At 42.5% G+C, this 6000-nt stretch overlaps 1 long non-coding RNA gene across 2 annotated transcripts in view; it reads left to right on the top strand.

Annotated features, from left to right (window-relative positions):
* The first annotated feature begins 1332 nt into the window (after positions 1-1332).
* The window catches only part of LOC122556875 (uncharacterized), a 191304-nt gene continuing 186636 nt past the window's right edge, over positions 1333-6000 (top strand). For both annotated transcript variants that reach the window (XR_015759629.1, XR_006313679.2), the window contains exon 1: positions 1333-1595. This is a non-coding gene — a long non-coding RNA (uncharacterized LOC122556875). The remainder of the gene's footprint in view (positions 1596-6000) is intronic.

The raw sequence follows: 6000 nt of genomic DNA, 5'->3' as shown, positions 1-6000 counted from the left end.
AGAGGGATTGGATATCCATGGTGAAGGTGAGACGTTGGGGGCCAGGGAAACGGAAGTCTTGGAGGAGGTGAAGAGTGTGGGTGGTGTCTCGAACGTATGTGGGGAGTTCCTAGACTAGGGGGGATAGGACAGTGTCGAGGTAGGTAGAAATGAGTTCAGTGGGGCAGGAGCATGCTGAGACAATGGGTCGGCCAGGGTGGTCAGGCTTGTGGATCTTGGGAAGGAGGTAGAACCGGGCAGTGCGGGGTTCCTGGACTATGAGGTTGGAAGCTGTCGGTGGGAGACCTCCTGAGGTGATGAGGTTCTGTATGGTCTGGGAGATGATGGTTTGGTGATGGGGGTGGGGTCATGGTTTTGTTGTTGGGGTGCTCCTGGGTTTGTGTCTGTTTGTTACGTTTCTTTCTGGTACTCAGTAGGCCATGTGTGCGTTGGAAGGACAGGAAGATCAATTACAATGATCCTTCAGATTTCCTCTGCCTCAATCACTGGCAGAACAGTAGATTCAAGAGTGATCATCTGAGGATCATGTGTTGTTGTCCTGGGAGAAACACAAAGAGACCAGGTGTGATTCAGTTCTTTAGCAAGCAGGGCTACATCATCCTGTAGAAAACTGACCTTAGACAGTGCTTGAGCACCACATTCTTGACTCTAATCTCCGGCTTCTGCAATTCTCACTTTTGCCTATAATCCTGTTGAACCCTGTTACCTTGACCTTGCTATTCCAGAATCTTCACATGTTCTGTGCTAATGTTGCAGGTACGACCTTTAAGATATGACTAACTGCCTCATAATTAGAAAATAGCATTGATTTTCATGTAAGGGATGTTTTTATTCCTCACCTTTGGTAGTTAGTTATGTGCAAACTCGTGAGATCTGTGTTAAGTTTCGATGTATTTACTGAGTAAATTTCCTGATTACAGCTTCCATGAGCAGCCAGCCTAAAGCCTGTGACTTTTACACTCTGTCATAATGAGCTGCAACAGCAGAAAGCTAAGAATTGTCCAATTCAGCAAAACTGCAAACTGGAACGATAGTCTGCTGGGATTTGAAGGGTGAAAAATATTAGACGCAATCTCAACTTTTCATAGGCTAGAGGTGTGGGTCAAATTTAGCTCCAATTATTTATAGATTCTCAGAGTCACACAGCATGGCAACACACCCTTTGGTCCAACTTGTCCTGCCAACCAGACAACCAGATTGGACCCCCTCCCATTTGTCAGCGTTTGGCCCCTATCCCTCTAAACACTTTCTATTCTTATACCCATCCAGATTTAAATGTTGCAATCATATCAGCCTCCACCACTTCTTCTGGCAGCTCGTTCCATACACGGACCACCCTCTGCATGCCCATCAAGTCCTTTTTCAATCTTAACCAGAGACAAGAACAGAAAGTACTGGACTAAAATGGGAATAGAAATTGGTTTAAAATCCAAAGGTTGTTGAAAGATCACTGCACCTGGCTTGCAGGGAACCCAAAATCCTGCTGTCACGGCATGAGGCCATCGAAATTTCCAGCCATTTCCCATGACATTTCAGTCAACGTGAAAATGAAGCCAATGTCTTGAGCTTCCGTCGTGAGAAACTCAAGTGAAATGGTAAATGCTTTGACTTTGAAGGCATAAGTGCATATTACCTCTTGTGTAATCACTTTTTGTGTGTCTGTTTGTCTGGGTGAATATGTAAGTGCGTGTTTGTGTGTGCATACATTTATGCATTTCAACATAGTTGTCATACTTTGAAAATCTGCAGTGATGATTTGCTTTGGTTCTTCAAATTTCTTGGTAAAAGCTTACCCCAATTTGAAGCTTGCTGGTGAATTTTAAATAGAGTCCTGTTTATGCTGTTTTTCTCTCTCTCTGTCTACGCAGACTGATTGACCTCAAAATTTATGCTCATAAATTTTCCTTGTCACAGCCTGGTTTTTGACAGGTGACTGTCACAGCTGTTTCTTCATCTTGGTTGTGATCTCAGTATGTTGCAGTGCTGAAAGATAAGCATTTGTTTTGCTTTAACTTAAAAAAAAGAGAAAATCTGCCTTTTGGATATTCTCTAATCAACGTGATTAAGCGACTTTTGGCTAGGCACATGGAAGTTAGTATAAATGAAGGGTATGTAGGTTAGTCTGATCTTAGAGTACGATAAAAGGCTGGCACAACATTGAGGGCCGAAGGGCCTGTACTGTGCTGTACTGGTCTACGTTCTATGTTCTGTTCAGAGATGTTATTACACACCAACACAGTAGGTGAGAATTGAACCTAAGCCATGTAGCCTGAGGTAGGGGCAATATAATTTTATCTTTGAAACATATCTACTTGCAGTCAGTCAAGAGGTGGATCAAGAGTAATCCACCCTACCATCTCTGACCCAGAGGATGCAATGGCTTCATGGTATTCTCGCTAGACTATTAATCTGGAGAAGATAAACAGAAACTGGAAGAACACAGCAAGCTAGGCAAGATCAGGAGGTGGAGAAGTCAATGTTTTATGTTTTCAGTTTTTTTGTTTCAATTAATCTAGCGATGCAGATCCAAGTTTGAGTCCTGCCATGGCAGATGTTGGAATTTGAATCCAATGAAAAAGCATTTTGTATCAATGGTCTAGTGATGGCCATGAAACCAATGCCAATTGTCAGGAGAAACCCTTCAGTCTCAGTAATGTCCTTTAGGGAAGGAAATCTGCCATCTCTACCCGGTCTGGCCTACATGTGGCTGCAGATCCACAGCAATGTGGTTGACTCTTAACTGCCCTCTAGGCAATTAGGGATAGCCAATAAATGTTGGCTGAGCCAGAGATACCCACATCCGATGAATGATTATGTTAAAACAAACCTCAGTAACAGTACTTACTGGGTCTGTTTGTGTGCTACGCAATGAGTTTCTGAATTGTTACATCTCCTGTGTTGAAGCCAGATGTGATAGGGCTCAACCACAGCAGCTCAAACCAGCCCTACTGGGACAGCGATAGCAATCCCTGCTGTTTGTTTCTGAGAGGGGCAAGTGGGTCTGGGACAATCTGAAGTTGAACATTGGGGTGAGAAACTGATATGTGTTGATTAGCTGTCTGATTTACACCCAGTCTGAGCTCTACTTACATCAACTGATGGAAGTGTCATTACCTGCCCTCACTTGCTTTACCCCCTCTGCAAACTTTACTCTTTTGGCGTCCACTACCTGTTGCCATCTGTTGGGGGCAGCATTGTTCTCAGTCACCGTCCCTTGGTAGCTGAAGAGCCTGTTCCTCCTCACTGCCAGGCCTCCAAAAGCAATGATGAGAAACCAGAGATCATTCACAACAAGGGTTTGAAAGGTAGGGAATGCAGGGTTGAGACTGAAAATAAGTTTTAAACATTTACAAATTACATTAAAGAGAATAGACTCAGTATAAATGATGGTTTTAATTATGCGGGAATGTTGGTATAATTAATCCTTGAATTTTGGCTTACAGGAATGAATGTACAGTTAATACGTTTAATCAATTAAGAGTGAAATGTTGCTGACTCCCTTGCTTTTTTAATTCCTTGTGATAATATTTCAAATGAATGGGACAAAAGAAGAGGTTTTGGCCAGGAGCGGTGATCAGTAAAGGAGGGGAGGCCATGGTCTAGTGGCATTATCAATAGACTGTTAATCCAGAAACGCAGGTAATGTTCTAGTGGTCTGGGTTCTAAAGCCACCATGGTAGATGGTTGAATTTGAATGGAAATAATGGTCTAATAATGACCGTGACACCACTGTCAGTCATCAGGGAAACCCATTTGGTTCACTAATGCCCTTTAGGGAAAGATATCTGCTATCCTTAACTGGTCTGGCCTATGTGTGACTCCAGACCAAGAGCAATGTGGTTGGCTCTTAGCGACCCTCTGTGCATTGAGTGCTAGCCTAGCCAGTGGCCACCCACAACATAGCAGTGAAGATAGAAGATTGGAGCCAGGCTGAAAAAGAATGGAAGAGGCAAAAAGACAGATACTTTTTTTCTCGCTCTCTCCACATGCAAACCTGGGAGATGCACCTCTTCCTCCTCGTTGTCCTGGGTCCTAAACACGCCTTCAGGTTAATATAACAAGTTACTTGGACTACTTCCAATTTAGTATTCTTCATTCGCAGCTCACAATTTGCCCTATGCTATATTGAAGCACAAATGTAGGTTGGGTCATTGAACCTGTGTAACCAGAGGAAATGGAATGCTACTATCAAATGCCAGCAAGACTAATACAAGAAATGGTGTTAGATATTCAAGATCTTGGGTCTCGATATCAGTTTCTCTATGCATGGAAACTTTCCTTGCCATGTTTTATACAATGCTTTGTAATGTCCACTCCATCTTTCAGCTCTGCCTGCATTACTGTTTACTTTTCTCCAAGTCCATATCTAGGTTCAACCAATAAAACTGGGCATCAATCAGTTAACAGGCACAGATAAACAAACACAGAACAACTGACATTGGACATTTGCCCACAAGACTGACAAAAAACAAAATCTGTCCCGGAGTGAGGTGAAGCACTTTGGTCAGAATAACTTTGAAAGTTAATACAAAAGAGGGCTTCCACTTTTAAAGAGGAGCAGGAGGACCTGGGCGTATATGTGCACAGATCATTGAAGGAGGCAGGATAGATGCAGAGAGCAGTAAGTAAAGCATACAATGGTCTTGGCTTTGTTAATGTGGTCGTAGAATACAAGAGCCAGGAGGTGATGTTGAACTTGTACATGATACTTATTCGACCTCAGCTGGAGTATTGTGTACAGTGTGGGCGCCACATTATCAGAAAGATGTGATTGTATCGGAGAGAGTGCAGAAGTGATTTACAAGAATGGTTCCGGAATGAGAAACTTCAGTGATGAGGATAGATTGCAAAAGTTGGGGCTGTTCTCCCTGGAAAGGGGAAGGCTGACAGATCTGATAGAGGTTTCAAAGCTCTGCAGTGGGCTGAATCACGGAAATCAGCTAAAGCTGTTTCCATTCATAAAAGGAACAAGAACAGGAGGACATAGATTTAAAGTGATGTGCAAAAGAAGCAAGGGTGACATGAGCAAAACATTTTCACACAGTGGATATTTAGGGTTTGCAAAGTATTGCCTGGAAATATCTAGGATGGAGGTTCAACTGAGGAATTCAAGAGGGGCATTGCATGATAATTTGGATAGAAATATCATGCAGGGATTTGTGAAAAAAAAGTAGGGCATTGGCACTAGATAATAGAACCAGTATAAGAATGATGGGCCAAATAAATCTCCTTTTACAGAGAAAACAGAGTTAACATTTTACTTACAGAGATCCTTCCTCAGAACACAGCAACACAACAATAACAGAAGTGGTTTTTGAAAGCAAGATTTGTAAAGGGAGATCAGGGTAGTGAAAGTAGGAAAGGATTGTGTTTTACAGTTGAAGCCAAAATACATTGATCAATAAAGTTAAATCGAAGCTGATATATTTATGGACCAAAATATACAGATTAACCGAAATTGAAAGCCATTCAATTTTTTATGTCTATCTAGATTTTTGACTGGAGGATAATGTTGAGAATGTGATGCTGGAAAGTCACAGCTGGTCAGGCAGCATTCAAGGAGCACGAGAATCGACGTTTTGGGCATAAGCCCTTCCTCAGAAATGTTGAAGGGCTTATGCCCAAAATGTCAATTCTCCTGCTCCTCGGATGCTGCCTGACCTGCTGTGCTTTTCCAGCACAACACACTCTTGACTCTGAGCTCCAGCATCTGCAGTCCTCACCTTCTCCTGGAAGATAATGTTGTCACATTTTCTTGACCTTTCTTGGAATCCTCTTCCACTTGGCCTTTACACATACTGATGCCTTTTCACATATTCCTTGTACATCGTTTGTCTTCAGATAATCAGCCAACACCCCTTTAAATCCCACAATGGAATCTGCCTCTACCCCAGTACCTTCCAGACCCTCATGACTTGCTGTGTGAAAGATTTTTTGCTTGGTCTACGAAATGATACTTTAGTCTCTGCCTTGATAAATATCTGTGGCAAAGCATCAATA

The sequence above is a fragment of the Chiloscyllium plagiosum genome, unplaced genomic scaffold (assembly GCF_037043375.1).
Source record: "Chiloscyllium plagiosum isolate Xiang-an unplaced genomic scaffold, Cpla_swu_hap1 HiC_scaffold_16, whole genome shotgun sequence".
Classification (NCBI taxonomy): Eukaryota; Metazoa; Chordata; class Chondrichthyes; order Orectolobiformes; family Hemiscylliidae; genus Chiloscyllium; species Chiloscyllium plagiosum.
The sequence above is the reverse complement of the archived record's forward strand: the minus strand, read 5'-3'. Positions and strand labels throughout refer to the sequence as shown.